Raw genomic sequence first — 20,595 nt, 5'->3', positions numbered from 1 at the left:
AATTTTCTTTTCCTTTAATATTTGATTTGATTTGATTTTCAGTTCCAAATTCTCCTCCTTGTTTCCCCCATCCATTGAGAAGACAAGGGAAGGGTATTTTTCTTTTCTTTCTTTTTTTTTTTTTTAGTGAGGCAATTGGGGTTAAGTGACTTGCCCAGGGTCACACAGCTAGTAAGTGTTAAGTGTCTGAGGCCGGATCCGAACCCAGGTACTCCTGACTCCAGGGCTGGTGCTTTATCCACTGCGCCACCTAGCTGCCCCTGGAAGGGTATTTTTCTAAGAGTATAATTTAACTCCATCCCAATTCATAACTAACCTTACTTGTGTCCCCATCTCTTGGAGATTTTAACTTCTTCTTCTTCTTCTTCTTCTTCTTCTTCTTCTTCTTCTTCTTCTTCTTCTTCTTCTTCTTCTTCTTCTTCTTCTTCTTCTTCTTCTTCTTCTTCTTCTTCTTCTTCTTCTTCTTCTTCTTCTTCTTCTTCTTCTTCTTCTTCTTCTTCTTCTTCTTCTTCTTCTTGGCAATGAGGGATAAGTGACTTGCCCAAGGTCAGACAGCTAGTAAGTGTCAAGTGTCTGAGGCCGAATTTAAACTCAGGCCCTTCTGAATCCAGGGCTGGTGCTTTATCCACTGTGCCATCTAGCTGCCCCCAGATTCTAACTTCTTTACCAACTTCCAAATATCCATAAGGATTCCTCCTTCACCTGTAACTTAAATAGATGCTTTTGTGGTTATTATTCAGTTGTTTTCAGCCATGTCCAGCTATTTATGACCTCATGGGCAGTTTTCTTGGCAAAGAGACTGGAGTGTTTTGCCATTCTTTCTTCAGCTCATTTTACAGATGAGGAAACTGAGGCAAGCAGAGTCAAGTGATCTGCCCAGGGACACATAGCTAGGAAATGTCTGAGGCTAGATTTGAATTCACAAACACGAATCTTCCTACTCCAGGCTTTGTGCTCTATCCACTGCACCATCTACTTTTCCAAAGAGACTCTTTTCCACAGAAAAATTAAGTGAACAATTGCAATTCAAAACTGCCAAGCAGTGATGGACCTCTTGCTCCTAGTAAGGTCTAAAATTTTAGCTCTGCCCCCACATTTTTTCAATTTTGATGTTTCCCAGGTGCTCCCAAAGAATATCTTTTCCAAGTTCTCAAAGGTAAAGGGTTTAGGGAGAGCGCTCTCTTTCTCTCAATCCACCACAATTGCCTCCCCCTGACTGTCTGGATGTGTCACAACAGCCACTCATCACCTTGCCAGGCTCTTCAGTGTCCTCCTGGCCAGCATGTACATGAAGCATTATCTAGCAGGGGCTAGATCATTTTAGGCTGGAGACTGGCACCATGCTGACATCTGCTCACAGTTTTCCAGACTATTTCTGAAGCATCTGCCTCTTTTTTCATTTTCTGGTGTCTTTATTGTCAAGTGTGGAAGTTCTTTTCAAATGTTTCCCTTGTAAAATGACATCAGAATAAACTTAAGGAAATGCTTTCACATTGAATACCCCAAAGCAATTCATGTGCAGGCTTCCTACTTTTGTCTGGTGCCTAGAAAATGAAGAAGGGGGAAAAATCCTGGCCAAGCAGAAGTTACACAAATACAAAACTAGACAGAAGGAGTGATTTCTTTCTTTCTTTTTTTTTTTGTGAGGCAATTGGGTTTAAGTGACTTGCCCAGGGTCACACAGCTAGTAAGTGTTAAGTGTCTGAGGCCGGATTTGAACTCAGGTACTCCTGACTCCAGGGCCACTGCTTTATCCACTGTGCCATCTAGCTGCCCCAGAGTGATTTCAATCACTAGCAAAATAGATAAGTAGCTATGTTGATGGACAGATGGAAAGATAATTTATTTATTTTTTTAAATTTAATTATTTTTTTTAGGGAAAGATAATTTATTAAGCATTTACTGGGTTCCAGGCACTGTGTTAAGCACTAAGGGTAGAAATCCAAGCAAACAAAATAGTTCTTGCCCTCACAAAGCTTATACTCTAATGGAAAAAGGCAACATATAAAGTGGACCAGAAAAATGGTGGCAGGAAAACAGGGGAGCCCTGACTTGGGGGAGCTAGGTGCCCCATGGTAGGGGGTGAATGAATACAGTTGAAGGTAATTGGAAGGCCTGGTCCCAGGATAGACAAGGCAAAAGTTCACCTATAAGATTTAAGTGGCACAGTGACAGATTCCAAAGTTGGGGGGTTGAGGGAGAAAGGATGGGGATGATGATTAAAGTGTAGCCAGAATGGTGAATAGAGGACCAGGAAGCAATGAGAGAAATGTATGCCTGGAAAAGAGATGGGGCCAATTGAGTTATGGACAGTCCATGTGCTCCTTTAGTATTTAGGCAATAGTGAGAGGTCTAGGAGGTCCCCAGAGCCCTAGAAGGTTGCCCCCCCACCCCCACCCCAAGGATAGGAGTAGGAAATGGAAAAGACTTACAAAGTATACAAGGTATTAAATGATTGCTGTCCCATTGTTGGAGATATGTGTGCCCACATCAATGAGATCACAGATGACGGAAGCATTTGGAACACCTGTGTAAGAAAACCTGATGGAGAGCTTGAAGATTCTATTTATACTATAACAACAGTAAAAATAAACAACTTTTTTTTAAAGTTTTTTTTTATTTGTTTGGTTTGGTTTTTGTTTGTTTGGTTTTTGCAGGGCAATTGGGGTTAAGTGACTTGCCCAAGGTCACACAGCTAGTAAGTGTCAAGTGTCTGAGGCTGGATTTGAACTCAGGAACTCCTGAGTCCAGGGCCAGTGCTTTATCCACTGAGCCACCTAGCCGCCCCAAAATAAACAACTTTGAACTCTCTGAGGGCTCTCATTGACAGCTGGTCTTGTTGGCACATGCCTACCGTCCTGGGTTCTGGGAAGTCTGAGGCTGGTGGATCTCTTGAGCCTCCTCTGCTCCTAGGGGCTTACCACACAGCCCTCCTATAGCTCAGAATTCACAAACTAAGGAGGAGTGAACCAGCCCAGGTCTGAAAATTGGAACAGGTTAAGGCATCTATGAAGATCAGCATTGTGAGGCCACAGCACTTTCAGCCTGGGTGAGATAGGAGGATTGAGGCTCAAAAAAAAAAAAAAAGAATCTTGTCAATGCAATAACCAACCATGATTTCAGAGGAGTAGTGCTGAAACATGATACTCATTACTTGGCTCTGCCAAGAGATGGACTCAAGGTACAAAATTTTAGAGACAGCCAATAAAGAGATTTACATATTTTTTTTCTTTCTTTTTTTTTTTTGGCAGGGCAATGAGGGTTAAGTGACTTGCCCAGGGTCACACAGCTATTAAGTGTCAAATGTCTGAAGTCGAATTTGAACTCAGGTCCTCCTGAATCCCAGGCTGGTACTTATCCACTGCACCATCTAGCTGCCCCAAAATGAGTTTTTTTTTGTTTTGTGAGGCAATTGCGGTTAAGTGACTTGCCCAGGGGTCACACAGCTAGTAAGTGTTAAGTGTCTGAGGTCAGATTTGAACTCAGGTACTCCTGAATCCAGAGCCGGTGCTCTATCCACTGCACCACCTAGCTGCCCCAGATTTGCTTTTTTTTTTTTTTTTTCAGGGCAATGGGGGTTAAGTGACTTGCCCAGGGTCACACAGCTAGTAAGTGTCAAGTATCTGAGGCCAGATTTGAACTCAGGTAGTCCTGAATCCAGGGCTGGTGCTTTATCCTCTGTGCCACCTAGCCGCCCCAGATTTGCGTATTTTTATAGAAGTTTCTTCTGCCCCTCCACCCCCCGCCCCAATGGTGAAGATGTAAGAGGGAGAAAAAAATTGATATTTCTTCATTGAAAAAAATCTTTAGTTGGCACAGCGAATAGAGTTTTGGGCTTGGAGTAGGACCCTCCCCCTGCAAATTTAAATCTAGCTTCAGATATTTAACATAGCTATGAGGGGCAGCTAGGTGGCGCAGTGGATAGAACACTGGCCGTGGAGTCAGGAGTACCTCCACTTTACCACCTAGCTGCCCCTAATTATATTATTTTAAATAATGGATGTTACTCCAGGAAATGTTCAAAAGTTGTAACACTTTTTTTTTTTTTGTGGGGCAATGAGTGTTAAGTGACTTGCCCAGGGTCATACAGCTAGTAACTGTCAAGTGTCTGAGACCAGATTTGAACTCAGGTCCTCCTCAATTCAGGGCTAGTGCTTTTGATCCATTGCCACCTAGCTGCCCCAAAAGTTGTAACTCTTAAAGAGCACACTTCAATGACTACTAGAGATATCTCAGTGGTTGTTGGTATGTGGAAGCCAAGCATTTCAAGAATAATTTAAGCCCAACATGAAAGAAGAATAGTCACACCAAAGTACAAATTAAAGTGGGGGGAGGGGAGAAAAACATTCTAAATTGACAAACTATTGCTGTACAACAATTAATTAATTAATTAATTCTCAGAAAAACAAGCAAAAAACTCTAGAGGGACACCTGGAAGGGTTGTTATTTATTTCTCTCTTTTTTTTTTTTGTGGGGCAATGGGAGTTAAGTGACTTGCCCAGGGTCACACAGCTAGTAAGTATCATGTGTCTGAGGCCAGATTTGAACTCAGGTACTCCTGAATCCAGGGCCGGTGCTTTATCCACTGCACTATCTAGCTGCCTCTTTCTTTTCTTTTCTTTTCTTTTTTTGTTGTTATTTATTTCTCTAGAGTGTGGCATAAGCTTTTTGAAATTGAAAGAACAATAAAGCACTGGCCCTGGATTCGGGAGGACCTGAGTTCAAATCTGGATTCAGACACTTGACTCTGGGCAAGTCACTTAATCCTCATTGTCCTGCCAAAAAAAAAAGAAAGAAAGAAAGAAAGAAAGAAAGAAAGAAAGAAAGAAAGAAAGAAAGAAAGAAAGAAAGAAATTGGAAGAACAGAGCGAAGACCAGTTTTTAAAATGCTGCTATCAGGGCAGGTAGGTGGTACAGTAGATAGAGCACTGGCCCTGGAGTCAGGAAGATGTGAGTTCAAATCTGACCTCAGACACTTAAAAGCTATATGACCCTGGGCAAGTCGCTTAACCACAATTGCTTAAAAAAGAAAGAACACTGTTATGAAAAAAGACACTTATTATAAGCAAAATCATATAAATTCCAGAGTCCTAAAGATTAGAAAAAATCATTTGTACTAATGAAACTCACTTTTCCCCATCCAAGGCTATACCAAAAGAGAAGTCCAGACGAGCCTATAAGATTTGGATGTTTTTATCAGACATAAAACATCCATCCCTGTCAAATGCTTTGAAATTTTCTTTTTACTTCCAATGTAGCTAGAAGTCTTGTGTCCCTTACAGGAATGATGAACTCTAATAAATACATTACTATCCTGAGAAATTGAATTATTCTGGAATGACATAAATTCCCAAATTGAGACGAAACATGGCCTTACACTGTGGCACATATCATGAATAGCTAAAAAAAAAAAGTTTCCATGAGATGGAGAAGAATGTGTTAAATGGCCTGGGAACTCACTTGATATAAACTCCATTGACAATGTATGAGTACTCTTCTATCATCATTTTCCTCTCCACACCACCTGTCACTAGCTTCCAGTAACCTCACTGGCATAGTAGACAGAATGAGGAATTCACCAAGGCTCCAAAATCAACTTAAGTAAGAACCAGCAGATTGATGGTAAAATGTTTATTAGCAACTACACTGGGCTAACCTTGGGCAGCCAGGTGGTGCAGTGGATAGAGCACCAGGCCTGAAATCATGAAGACCTAAGTTAAAGTCTGACCTCAGACATTTACTAGCTGTGTGACCCTGGGCAAGTCACTTAACCCTATTTGCCTCAGTTTCATCATCTGTAAAATGGGCTGGAGAAGGAAATGGCAATCCACTCCAGTATCTCTGCCAAGAAAACCCCAAATGGGGTCACAAAGAATTGGACACAACTGAAAAATGACTGAACAACTTCCTGACTCCAGGCCAAACAGTCTATCTACTATGCCACTAAAGGAACTATTAGAAAACATATCAACTGGATTTTAGGAATTATAAAATCAAAGTTGCATAGCTCAGAGAGGTAGATATCCAGGCAGTAACAGCAACAACAGACAGAAGGAAGGGGTGCTGCAGCTGGTAGATGAGGTGTTACTGGGGGGGTCATGGCTGAGGTCAGGGCCAAGACTGAAACCAAGGATTTAATAGATATTATGATCCATAATTTCCAGGAAAACCCCAAATTGGGTCACAAAGAGTTGGACATGACTGAAAATGACTGAACAAGAATGATCCAGGATATGGATGTTAATACTGCCCATGGTGGAGATCAAAATAATAATGTCTAGGGTAGATGTGATTATGATTACTGGGTGTAACCAAGGGAACTGTGGGTGTGGACAGGGATATAGAGGCAACAGTGGTCCATAAAGACTAATATGGCCATGCATAGGGTGGGGTGTGCTAATCACCAAAACAATGACCAGCCATCCAAAAGGAAAACATGGAGTAAACAGGTGCAAATGATGCATTTTGACGGGGATGGATGTTTTATGTCTGATAAAAACATCCAAATCTTATAGGCTTGTCTGGACTTCTCTTTTGGTATAGCCTTGGATGGGGAAAAGTGAGTTTCATTAGTACAAATGATCTTTTTCCAATCTTTAGGACTCTGGAATTTATATGATCTTGCTTATAATAAGTGTTTTTTTCATAACAGTGTTCTTTCTTTTTTAAGCAATTGTGGTTAAGCGACTTGCCCAGGGTCATATAGCTTTTAAGTGTCTGAGGTCAGATTTGAACTCACATCTTCCTGACTCCAGGGCCAGTGCTCTATCTACTGTACCACCTACCTGCCCTGATAGCAGCATTTTAAAAACTGGTCTTCTCTCTGTTCTTCCAATTTCTTTCTTTTTTCTTTTTTAAACTGCAAGCCACTTGAGGGCAAGAGTTGTTTCATTTCTTTGTATCCCCAATGCCTAGAACAATGTCAGGTAAATAGTAGATATTTAATAAATATGTGTTTATTGATTGAATATATATATATATATATATATATATATATACACATATAATTGAGGCAGAGTCTATTTTCTAGGGAGTAGTAGACTGTGGGGAAAAGCAGTGGTCCTTTTTAAATGGTGAGCAGCAAACTCTACCTTAGTTGTTTAATCTCTCGACAAGGTTTATGCTAAGGATTCATGTCCTATATAATAACCATAGACCCCACTATGTAATTGAATAGCATATATCTGCCATATGCATTTTTGGGATCTTTGTAATGAGAAGTGTTAATTCAGCATGTTATGAATAGCTGGAGTTGTTTCTTTCAGGCCATAGATCCCTTGACTTCTATTTTTTTGGGGGGGGGCAGGGCAACGAGGGTTAAGTGACTTGCTCAGGGTCACACAGCTAGTGTAAAGAATTAATTGTTATTTGAGGTTTTTATGCTTCTGTGCGCACTGGCCTGGGGCTCCGCAAACCGCACGGTGCTCCACCCACTGGTTGGTGCCATGGTGCTGGTACCTCACGTCATCACCACTTGCTGACGCCTACATAGGCCTGGCAAAATTATAATGATTGGAAGCCTAGTGAGGGCAGTCATGTGACTGTCAGAGCAGTCAGTCAAGTGGCTGGGAGCTGTGTGGGCCTTCTGGGAAGGGGGAGGAGAATTTGCTATTCTGGCTGGAAGCTGGAAGGCAACAGGAGCTCTGCTGTGTATTCTCAGCTGATTCCTGGGCGGTGGTATTTTTCAAGTTGTATAATTTCCCTTTCCCCATTTTATTTCCTTTCCCTTGATCCTACTGATCCTGTTTGTGTTGTTTTTTTTTTAAAGTTCCTTCTTGTTAAAATAAATCCTATTCTGTTTTGAGGGAGGCTGCCGGTCTCCTTCCTTGCCCCAATATCGCAGCAAGCTGCTTAACTAATACTCCCCAATTAAAAATTGGTCCCCACACTAGTAAGAGTCAAGTATCTGAGGTCAAATTTGAACTCAGGTCCTCCTGAATCCAGGGCCAGTGTTCTCTCCACTGTGCCACCTAGCTGCCCTGCCTTGACTTCTATTTTCTTTCTTTCTTTTTTTTTTTTTTTAGTGAGGCAATTGGGGTTAAGTGACTTTCCCAGGGTCACACAGCTAGTAAGTGTTAAGTGTCTGAGGCTGGATTTGAACTCAGGTACTCCTGACTCCAGGGCCGGTGCTCTATCTGCTGTGCCACCTAGTTGTCCCCAACTTCTATATTCAAGGGAAACATTTTGTTTTATTAAATACCATAAAAATAAGGCATCATTAATAACTATTTTTGTGAGTTAAGATGCTTTGAATCTATTTTTTAAAAAACTATCACAATTAGTCAACTCTTGCATTGAAGGTGAGTGTAGTTCAAGTTACATGTTTCTATACTTCTCCATCGAAACTGAATCAAAGGTTATTCATATGGGCAAGATTTTCACTACAGAATTGTAAGCCAGTGAATTGTACTCTGAAATAATGCATTATGTCACCGCTACTGCCAAATCATAAATAGCTATTTCCTGTTGGAACACAGATTTGGAAAGTCTTAGAAGAATTACGGATTTTGTTGTGAAAGTGTTCAGGAAAAGTCATGATAGCCAATCTCATAAACTCATATATTGTTTTGGACACCAAATAAAGGTTATTTTCCATTTTCCTTTTACTTTACTTCCACAATACTTTTAAAAAGGAAAACCTGAGGGATTTAATCAAAGCTAGTCATGGAATGTCTGTTTAAAAAAATAGCCTTGATACCCAAAATAGCAGTTCATTTCTTTCATGCTGAAGAATTAAAGAATGGATCAAGATTTTTTGAAACTCAATGTCAAATCATTTAAATGAGTGATAGAAGCAAAAAGATGTTACATATTAATGGGTTTTGGTTTTTGGTTTTGGTTTTGCAGGGCAATGAGACTTAAGTGACTTGCCCAGGGTCACACAGCTAGGAAGTGTCAAGTGTCTGACGTCGGATTTGAACTCAGGTTCTCCTGAATCCAGGGCCAGTGCTCTATCCACTGTGCCACCTAGCTGCCCCACATTAATGTTTTTTAAAGATTTGTAAGAGGCTGTAAATTTGTTCAGTTGTGTCTGACTCTTCATTGACCCTATTTGGGGTTTTCTTGGCAAAGATTCTGGAGTGGTTTGCCATTTCCTTCTCCAGCTCATTTTACAGATGAGGAAACTAAGGTAAATAGGGTGAAGTGACTTGTCCAGGGTCACACAGCTAGTAAGTGTCTGATGCCAGATTTGAACTCAGGAAGATGAGTCTTCCTGACTCCTGGCCCAGTGCTCTATGCACTCCCCCTTTTAGCTTTTTTTTTTATAATTTTTTTTTTTGTAGGGCAATGGGGGTCAAGTGACTTGCCCAGGGTAACACAGCTAGTAAGTGCCAAGTGTCTGAGGCAGGATTTGAACTCAGGTACTCCTGAATCCAGGGCCGGTGCTTTATCCACTGCGCTACCTAGCTGCCCCCCCCCTTTAGCTTTATCCTAACTAATTTACACACTATTGTACATCTTTGGGTGCCAAACGAACTGGAAGATCTGATTACTGAGATTCTGTAAGTGATATTTAAAAGACTGTGGAAAGGGGGCGGCTAGGCGGTGCAGTGGATAAAGCACCAGCCCTGGATTCCGGAGTACCTGAGTTCTTGTCTGGCCTCAGACACTTGACACTTGCTGGCTGTGTGACCCTGGGCAAGTCACTTGACCCCCATTGCCCTGCAAAAAAAACAAAAACAACAACAACAAAAAGACTGGAAAGCAGGAGAGGTACCATAAAATGGGAGAAGAGCAAATGTCCTGCTTTTAGGAAGAACCATGGATGACATGCTGGACCCAGAATCAGGAACACTCTTCTTTCCCAAGTTCAAATCGGCCCTTGGACACTTCCTAGTTGTGTGACCCTGGGCAAGTCACTTCACCCTGTTGGCCTCAGTTTCCTCATCTGTAAAATAAGCTGGAGAAGGAAATGGCCAAGCCCTCTCTAGGATCTTTGCTGAGAAAACACCAAATGCGGTCATTGAACAAGAAAAAACTATTCTTCTGGAGAAGATAGAGAGCGAGAGAAAGAAGGATTCAGGGCTGGTTGGATGGTTAGATTCAAAGGACTGTTCATGCTTCAGTCTCAGTGAGGCAGGAAGCCTGTAGTGGAGGGTGCATGAATCTAGAATGCTAGACCCTGAACTGTCTAATTTTCTGGAGTTCTCTACCTCCTCACCACTTGCTCCTGGCTTCCCAGCATCCTTCAAGCCTCAGCTCAAATACTGCCTTTCCCAGGCCTCCTTAAATTGAGTGCTTTCCCTCTGAGACTAGCTCCCATTTATCCCACCTGGATTTGTTGGTACATAACTGCTTCCTTATTATCAAGTGAAATAAAATTTATAAAGTGCCTAGCGCAGTGTCTGGTATACAATAGGGGCTTAATAAACATCAACTTCCTTCCTCCTTCCCTTCCTTCCTTCCTCCTTCCCTTCTTTCCTTCCTCTCCTTCCTTTCTTCCTCCTTCCCTTCTTTCCTTCCTTCCTTCCTTCTTTCCTTCCTTCCTTCCTTCTAACTATGAGCTCCTTGATAATAGGACAGGTTTTGCCTTTGTTTTTTTTTGTTGTTGTTGGGTTTTGTTTTTTATTTTATTTTATTTTTTTTTGTATCTCCAAAGCTTAGCACAGTGCCTGACACAGAGTAGGGGCTTAGCAAATGGTTAGTTCCTTCCTTCCTTCCTTCCTTCCTTCCTTCCTTCCTTCCTTCCTTCCTCCTTCCTTCCTTCCTTCCTTCCTTCCTTCCTTCCTTCCTTTCCTTCCTTTCTTTTCTTTCTTTCTTTCTTCTTCTTTCTTTCTTTTCTTTCTTTCTTTCTTTCTTTCTTTCTTTCTTTCTTTCTTTCTTTCTTTCTTTCTTTCCAGGGGAATGAGGGTTAAGTGACTTGCCTAGGGTCACACAGCTAGTAAGTGTTAAATGTCTGAGGCCAGATTTAAACTCAAGTTCTCCTGAATCCAGGGCTAGTGCTTTATCCACTGCTCCACCTAGCCCTCCCTCCCCCCATAGTTCTTAATAAATACTTAGTGACTTGACTTGAGTTGACTTGAATAAAGGCACAGCTAGCATGCTCATCAAATCTGTTGATGACACAGAGCAGGGAGATACAGATGACATGGGGCACTGAGAAGATGAAATTCAAAAGGGGTAAATGTCAACCTTACTCTTGGGAACCAAAACTCAACCTCCCAATTACAAGATGGTGGAGGAATGGAGAGACTGCAGTTTGAACAACGCTGGGGAGGGCAGAGAGGAAGATTGGGCGTCAAATTCTGTGTGAGTCAGCTCCGATGAGGCAGCCAGGAAAGTGAACACTATCTTAGGCTGCATTAAAGGAGGCAAAGCTTCCAGGAATAGGGAGGTGATTGTTCCACTCTCCTCTGCCCTCATCCGACCTCATACGGAGCACAGGGTTCTGTTCTGGGCCACACTTTAAGATGGATGCATTGTAGCTGTTGTCAAGTATAGGAAAGTGACTGATGAAGGGAGAGTCGATTGGAGGGTGGAGCGATTGAATTGGGGAGAGCTAATTAAATTGCTGTTAGAAATCAAGCATTTCTAAGCATCTGCTGCCGGGCTCTGTGCTAAACACTAAGGATACAAAAAAGGAGAAAATCTCTCTTCTCCAGGAGCTCACAGCTCACAAGCAAGTATGTCCAAACAATAATTAGTTATTTATACATTATAAATAAATTTAAAATAATAAATAAATTAAAATCTAAAATTAATTTTAAATGTAAAAACAATTTGAAAGGAGTGGAAGGAGTTACAGATGTCATCTAGTCCTGCTTCCTCCATTTACAGATGAGGAAACTGAGGCCCACCAAGGTTATTAATCCTAGTCTTAGAGATGGAGTCCTTTCCACAGAAACCATCACCTTCCGAGGGCACTTTGGACCTCCTGGGGTCTAGATATTCAGAGTGCAATCTCAGGGGGGCAGTTAGGTGGCGCAGTGGATAGAGCACTGGCCCTGGATTCAGGAGGACCTGAGTCCAAATCTGGCCTCAGACACTTAACACTTACTAGGTGTGTGACCCTAGGCAAGTCACTTAACCCCAATTGCCTCACCAAAACAAACCAAAACAACAAAAACCCAAGCAGAGTGCAATCTCAGGATCTGCCACCAGATGGCAATGCAAGCTTCGAGTTTCAGCCTATCCTTTAGTGCTTTGCCCAGGTTCTAACCAGGGTATAAATAGATTGCCACAGTAATTCATAATTGATTGACTGCGCTTCACTCATGCCCTCATTCCATTATTATCTTAATCTCTTTCAGTGGGGTTCCTTACATGCATTACCTCTATGGCGCTAACCTATAAAGAGCGCTCCCTGTGAATTAAATGTGCTTTCACTTAATCAGATACCAAAGGAAGGCTTTGGGCATTGACTTTTTTTTTTAATTTTTTTTTTTTTTTTTGGTGAGGCAATTGGGTTTAAATGACTTGCCTAGGGTCACACAGCTAGTAAGCCTTAAGTGTCTGAGGCTGAATTTGAACTCAGGTCCTCCTGACTTCAGGGCTGGTGCTCTATCCACTGTGCCACCTAGCTACCCTGGGCATTGACTTTTGAGCTACTATCCACCACCCCTGGCAAAGTCGGAAACCCCAATGCCCCACCTGACTCTGTAGGCCTCACTTTGCCTCGGGCGTCTCCACAGGCTGAGGATCACCCCTGAAACCTTCCAAGGCTCAGACATCAAAGGGGGATGATGGAACTTCCTGGCCAGCCCCAAATGCCTCCCACTGACTCCTTCTGGGTGACTGGTGTTTTCCATCCTCCCCAACTCTGGGGAAAGTATCTGTCTTCTGGCTTGTCACCAGGTGAAACTTGAAGTGGGATGAGTCTATAGGATGTGTGGATTGGAGATTCCATGGTCCCCATCACCAGCTGTGGCCTCAGGACCCAAGGAAGGGGTGGGACATCCAGCTGAGTGACCTATAGCTGTGTGCTCACTGTCTACACTGCCTTCCCTCAGGCAAAGCGGCTTTCCTTGGCTTCCCTGCAATTCCTTATTAAATGACCTTACCCAAACTACCTTAGTGTCCAAAGGACCTGGCAACTCCTCTCCCAGGCCTGCTTTTCTTGTTCTTGTCTGACACTTAAAACATTCTGGAAATTGGGGCAGCTAGGTGGCGCAATGGATAAGAGCACCGGCCCTGGAGTCAGGAGTACCTGAGTTCAAATCCAGCCTCAGAACATTGACACTTACTAGCTGTATGACCCTGGGCAAGTCACTTAACCCCAATTGCCTCACCAAAAAAAATTTTTAAAAAATTAAAAAATTAAAAAGCATTCTGGAAAGTGTAAGAGGAAAAAGTCTAGGGACTGGACCTGCAATTTCATCAGCATAGGGAACTCCTGAGTGAGGAAAGTTCTTCTGCCCGTGCCAGTTGGTACCTTTTCCCCAGCTGGTGGTCTTAAAGCACTGAGGGGTGAATGACTTACCCAGGGTCACACAGTATGTGCCAGAGGTAGCAACTATCTCTCATATAAATATGCATGTTGTATTTATACACGTATATACAACATACATACTGTATGTGTATATGTATATATACATACCTATATCTCTACATCTATGTATATAGATAGATGATAGATAAATGATAGATGGATAGATAGATAGATGGGTGGGTGGATGGATATAGATGCATTACAATAGCCTGCAAGATGGTACAGTGGATAGAGTGCTGGGACTGGCATTAGGACATTGTTGTTCAGTCATTTTTCAGTATTGGTTGGATTCTTCACAACCCCATTGGGGGTTTTCTTGGCAGAGATACTGGAATGGTTTGCCATTTCCTTATCCAGCTCATTTACAGATGAGGAAACTGGGGCAAACTGCTTTCAGTGACTTGTCTAGGGTCATATAGCTGGTAAGTGTCTGAGGGCAGATTTGAACTCAGGAAGAGAAGTCTTCCTGACTCCAGGTCTAAAATCTGTAGATCAACTCTCAAGTGCCAGAGCTGGCTCACTTCTCTGCTGTCAGGGGTCATGGCTCCTAGATGTTGCTTCCAGGTTAGAATAAGTTTATCTCTGAATCTATGTAGGGCTGAAGTATGTCCTTTATTCTCTCAACTGGGCCTTCAACTCACTTGAACTGACTCTCTGACTATAGGTTGGACTGTCTCCTTCTGCATAGCTGCTAGATACAAAGGCATAGTGGTGGTGGGAAAGGGCAGGGGAGGGAGAGAGAGAGGGATCGCTTCCAAAAGCAGCTGATTAAATAAGTCACATCACAAAAAGTCTATAGCAATCTCAAATCTTCTGTCTCTTTCCAGGCCTGAGTTGGTCTCAGATTCAGCTAAACATTCATTAGGCATTCATAAGGCACTATGCTGCCATGGAGTGCAAAGACAAAAATGATATACTGCCTGCCCTCAACAAGGTTACATCTTCCTGGGGGATAGAAAATATACACAAAGCAATGGATACCAGATTACCTGGGGTCAGGGTCGGGGGGCCAAGGGAGAGACAGAGACAGAGACAGAGAGACTGAACCCTGGGAAGATGAGAAAAGGCTTAGAAAAAAGTTAGGGATTCTAAGAAGCAAAGGGAAGGAAGGAATACATTTTAGGGGTAGGAGACAGCCTATACAAAGGAATGGAGGTGGGAGATGGAGCTCTGATCTCAGGAAACAGCATAACCAAGCCTGGGCCCCAGCATCATGCCCTAAGGTAAACTGTAGGCACCACTGAGGTCAAATGCATATGACCAGATTCATGACCCTGCTCCATCACTGAACCAGCCCAGAGGTCCCCCCACAGGAGAGCTGGGCAGGCAAAGGCAGAAATGGCAATGAGTGTCCTTGCCTTATGGTTTCTCACAGAACAATCTTGTTGTTCTGTGACACCAAGAGATGAGGAGAGACTTAATAATGACCCATATAAGTTAGCATTTCTCTAGCATTTTCATGTTTGCAAAGGGCTTTCCTAGGAGAGGAATATAGAAATTCCCAAAGAAAGCCAGGCTCCCATGGGCACAAGAAGATATAGGAAGAAGTTTAGAATAAAAGGGAATTTGGCACGGGTTGGAGAAGAAGCCACGGAGGGAGCATCGGGGGAGCAGAGGTGAGGGAAGTCTGGGCTGGATGGGAATGTGGGAGGTGGGGCAGAGCAGAGCGCTGGCCACAGAGTGGACATTCAAACATAAATCTATGGGATTCTCCATTCAGGAGCTGCCACACAGTACTCTTTCAGGTCGCTTCACCTACACTGGCCGAAGGAAGAGGAGTGAAGGATGAGCCTGTGCTAGACTTTCCAGTGGTCCATCCCCCTCTCCCCAACTGCTAGCACTCTCTCTCCCAGATGACCTTGTATTCAACTCTTTTGAGGCAGCTGAGATCAAAATAGAGTGCAGTCCGGAAGTGTCTGAATCCAGATTTGAACTCAGGTCCTCCTGACTCCAGGGCCAGTGCTTATCCACTTCGCCACCTAGCTGTCCCCAGAAGGTAAGCTTTTTGATGGTTTCACAGTGCCTGGCATATAGTAGGCACTTAATTTGTACTGACTGATTGATTGATTGACGCCCACCCCCACCCCAGATCTCAGGCTCAACTCCGAATATTGCAAGAGATCAGGGCCAAGAACAGGAGTCATCAACATCAGGAAAGCAACAAAGACCTAGGTGATTGAGCTCAAGGAAGTGGGGTAGGAGAGGCCACCAGGGGGCGCTGCTCCACCACTTACCATAGCATTGCAGAGTGTTCTGTAGTTAGAAGTGGGACCCAAAGACTGACCCTCTACATTTCATGAGGAGGGAACGCAGACACAAGGGGGAGGGGATGGTGGGTGCCCCCCTCCCTCCCCCTGAGAATGAGCTTAAATCAAGCATGTCTTGTCCAGGACAGTGGACTGTTAACAACACATTCCTTTAGGGAGAGGGGATGGAAAGCTAAACCCATGAGGTAGTGGATGGAGCTCTTGAACTTTGAGTTGAGAAGCCCTGGGTTCTAATCCCTCCTTGACCTCTCTGTGCCTCAGTTTCTTTATCTATAAAGTGAAAGGGTTGGACTAAATAGTTTATAAAATCTCATCCAACTCTAATCTTGGATCCAGAGAATGGAGGGACAGCTTTCTAATAGATCAACAATTTCGGAATAAAGGGGCGTATGCCTCAATGAAATAAATCTGACTTACTGAAGTTCCTGTTTATCCACTAGAGCCCATCTCAAATGCTATTCTCTCTCTGAGAAATCAAGTCTTCCAGTGGATAGAATGCTGGGCCTGGAATCAGGAAGACCTGAGTTCAAATCCAATGTGGATACTTCCTAGCTGAGTAACCGTGGGTAAGTCACTTAAGTCTGTTTGCTTCAGTTCCCTCATCTACAAAATGAGCTAGAGAAGGAAATGGCAAACCCTTCCAGTATCTTTGCCAAGAAAACCCAACTGGAGTCACAAAGAGCCAGGCACATCTCAAACACTGAAACGACTGAACCACAGCAACAACTTCCTAACTTAGGACCCAATGCTGTATCCACTACACCACCTGCAGCTGCTCTAAGTGAGGTTATCACAGGGCTCTGTCCTAGACACTTGTCTCTTCTTTCTATATTTACTCTCTCACTCTATCATCAGCTCCAAGTACTATCAGTAAAAAACTATGGCAAAGATGATTCCATTCACCATTGACACATGGAATGTGTGCATGCTTATGGACAACAACCCCAAATCCAGTAGATCTGAAAAAACAAAACAGCTCGTCTTGAGAGAGAACTCAGCAGGTATCGCATCCACTAGCAGCCTGGGTGAAACTAGTCTGGCAAATGAATGCCAGTTTACTGACATTGAAGCTGACATTTTCTGGAGTGGTCTCAGTGAAGGAGAGTTCTGTGAAACTGGAGCAGATTATTTTGGTCAAAATAAGGTAGTCGGGGCAGCTGGGTGGCACAGTGGATAGAGCACCAGCCTTGGATTCAGGAGGACCTGAGTTCAAATCCAGTCTCAGACACTTAACACTTACTAGCTGTGTGACCCTGGCAAGTCACTTAACCCCAATTGCCTTACCAAAAAAAAAAATTAAAGTAGTTGGGGCAGCTGGGTGGCGCAGTGGAATAGAGCACCAGCCCCTGGATTCAGGAGGACCTGAGTTCAATCTGACCTCAGACACTAACACTTACTATCTGTGTGATCCTGGGAAAGTCACTTAACCCCAATTGCCTCACCCCCCCCCAATTAATGTAGTCAACATGCTTGTATACCTCCCAAAAGGAAGGAATGACAGGCTCACGATGATGCAATTGCCACTCAAGGAAATGAGACCATCATTCATTATTGCCTATGCTTCCACCTGACAAACCTGAAGAGGTCAAAGAAAAATTTTATGAAGACCTGGAGCCCCCTCATCACCAATGTGCCAAAAGAGGGCAAGCTTATAATTCTTGGCGACTTTAATGATGGAATAGGCTCGGACTATCAGATGTGGCAGGAGTCTTTGGGAGAAATAGAGTCAAAAACACCAACAGCAAACGGTCACTTACTACTGAAAACTTGTGCATCTCATGACCTTCTCATCACCAACACTGTCTTCTGTTTACCTAAACACAATGAAACTTTGTGATGCACCCTTGCAGCAAACATTGGCATATAATAGCCTATGTCATTGTATGGAGAAGATGGGATGTGAGAGTAATGGAGGCCAGGTTCCATTAATTTCATGATGGCAAGCTTACCCAGGTTCTGGAAAATGAACGATACTCTTCCATTTTTCCAGTTGCCAAGCAGGGCTGCGTGCTTGCTCCCTTGCTTTTTTAGCGTGTTTCAGCAATGTTATCAAATGCCTTCAGTGAGGATGAACACAGCATCAAGGTCAGCTATGGCACTGATGGTAAATGATTTAAGAATGAAAAGGCTACAAGCCAAGACAAAAGTAAAGGGAGAGTTGGTGCATGAGTTTTTGTTTGCAGATGATCATGCACTTAATGCAGCCTCTGAGGCTGAGATGCCACCAAGTATGGAATGATTGTCTGCTACTTGTACTAATTTTGTCCTCACAATTAACACAAGAAACCACAGGTGCTTCCACCAGCCAGCACCACACCATCCATACGTGGAAGCATCAATTACAGTAAATGAACAAATTTTGAATGCTGTGGATAAGTTCACTTACCTTGACAGTATTTTTCCAGGGATGTCCACATAGCTGATGAGGTTGGATACATGCTTTGCCAGAGCTAGCTCAGTGTTTGGGAGGCTCCAAAGGAAAGTGTGGAAGAAAAAAGGTATTAGGCTGCCTACCAAACTAAAGGTCTACAGAACGGTTGTACTATGTGAAACCTGGGGCAGTCCACCATGGCCATGCCAAGAAACTGAATCACTTGCATTAGGATTGTCTTAGGAAGATTCTGAAGATCACCTGGAAAGACACTGTGCCAGACACTGACGTCCTTTTTTCAAGCTAAATTGCAAAACATTCAAACTCTACTGCAGAGATCACAACTCTCTAATGGGCGGACCATGTCTTTCTTTCTTTCTTTTTTCTTCCTTCCTTCCTTCCTTCCTTCCTTCCTTCCTTCCTTCCTTCCTTCCTTCTTCCTTCCTTCCTTCCTTCCTTCCTTCCTTCCTTCCTTCCTTCTCCTTTCTTTCTTTCTTTCTTTTCTTTCTTTCTTTCTTTTCTTTCTTTCTCTTTTTGCAGGGCAATGAGGGTTAAGTGACTTGCCCAAGGTCACACAGCTACAGACCATGTTTTCAAATGCCAAAAGTATGTTCACCTAAAAGACCATTTTACAGAGAACTCACACAAGGCAAGCTGGCATGGAGGTCAGAAGAAGTAATAAAAAGACCCTCTAGGGGCAGCTAGGTGGCACAGTGGATAGAGCACTGGCCTTGGAGTCAGGAGGACCTGAGTTCAAATCCATCCTCAGACACTTGACACTAGCTGTGTGACCCTGGACAAGTCACTTAACCCCAATTGCCTCATCCAAAAAAAAAAAAAGATGAATGAGGAAGTGTAAAGAATAAAACAAATTTGGTACAAAAAGACCCTCTCAAGGTCTCTCTGAAAAGCTTTGGGATCAATTGGGAGCCATGGAAGACATTAGCATGGGACCACCCAGCATGGAGTGCCCACATCAGAGAAGGCACTGTGCTCTATCACCAAAGCAGAATTGCTGTAGCTCAAAGGAAATGTGAGATGCACAAATTTCAAGTCATCTCTAATCCAAATGTTCATCCAGATATTTGTACCCAACCTGTGCTAGAGCTCAAATTGGTGTGATCAGCCAGAGTTGGACACACTGTACCTTGACTCGACATAGTGATGTCATTTATTCCTCTTTGAGAACGGAAGAACAGCCAACTAACAATAACAAAACTCTCTCGATCCCCTCCTTATCTTTCTCCTGAGTGCGTCTCCCACATCTTCACCTGCTTGTCTGGTAGGCACCCAGTGGTGACATTGCACATGTAATGCACACACACACACACACACACACACACACACACACATACTGTCCAGGACATCCACTACTCCTTGCTCTCACCCAGTTTCTCAGTGTTGGAGCCATACTCCGTTCTTCCTCCTGGTTCAGGCTCTTGTTATCTCTCATCTGGACCATTGCAAAAGTAAGTCACCCTAAAAACAAAAAAACAACAACAAAAAAAAAACCCCAAAAGGGCAGCTAGGTGGCTCAGTGGATAGAGCACCAGCCCTGGATTTAGGAGGACCTGAGTTCAAATCCAGCCTCAGACACTTGACACTTACTAGCTATATGACCCTGGGCAAGTCACTTAACCCCTCATTGCCCCACAAAAAAAAAAGTAAGTTCCCTGCCTCCAGCCCCTCCCCCTTTCCAATCTATCCTGCATATGACCTCCAAACTGATAGTAGCTAACACTATCCCAACTTTGTTACTCTCCTGGTCAAGAATCGTCAGTGGTGGGACAGCTAGGTGGCGCAGTAGGATAGAGCACCGGCCCTGGAGTCAGGGGGGCCTGAGTTCGAATTCAACCTCAGACACTTGACACTTGCTGGCTGTGTGACCCTGGCAAGTCGCTTGACCACAATTGCCTCACCAAAAAGAAAGCAAGAAGGAAGGAAGGAAGGAGAAGAAAGAAAGAAAGAAAGAAAGAAAGAAAGAAAGAGAAGAAAGAAAGAAAAAGAAAGAAAGAAAGAAAAGAAAGAAAAGAAAGAAGAAGAAAGAAAGAAAGAAAGAAAGAAAGAAAGAATCGTCCGTGGTTCCCTATTTCCTCCATCTGATATTGTCAATCCTTTGCTTCTGGCTCCAACCTATTTCCCAGTTGATTTCTCATTACTCTCCCTATCGCACACTGTGTATTTTTGATTCCAGCCAAACTGGCTTGTTACTATAGATGATATTCCTTCTTTTACGTCCATGTTTCTGTACACTCTTCCTCCATGACCTCTTGGAATTCTTAGCTCTCTTCAAGACTCAGCCCACATGCCGCCTCTTCCAAGAAGTCTTCTCTGAGTTCCTGGTTTTTAGTGCCTTCTCCTAATTACTCTTTGTACTTATTACATTTTTGTACTTACTAGATCAAAGGTGTCTCTGCAAGTTCACTGAGGCCTGGGATTATTTCTTGTTTTGTCTTTGTTTTGGGGTTTTTGTGGTGGTTGTTGGGTTTTTGTGGGCAATGAGGGTAAGTGACTTGCCCAGGGTTCCA

The sequence above is a fragment of the Dromiciops gliroides genome, chromosome 3 (assembly GCF_019393635.1).
Source record: "Dromiciops gliroides isolate mDroGli1 chromosome 3, mDroGli1.pri, whole genome shotgun sequence".
Taxonomy (NCBI): Eukaryota; Metazoa; Chordata; class Mammalia; order Microbiotheria; family Microbiotheriidae; genus Dromiciops; species Dromiciops gliroides.
The sequence above is the reverse complement of the archived record's forward strand: the minus strand, read 5'-3'. Positions refer to the sequence as shown.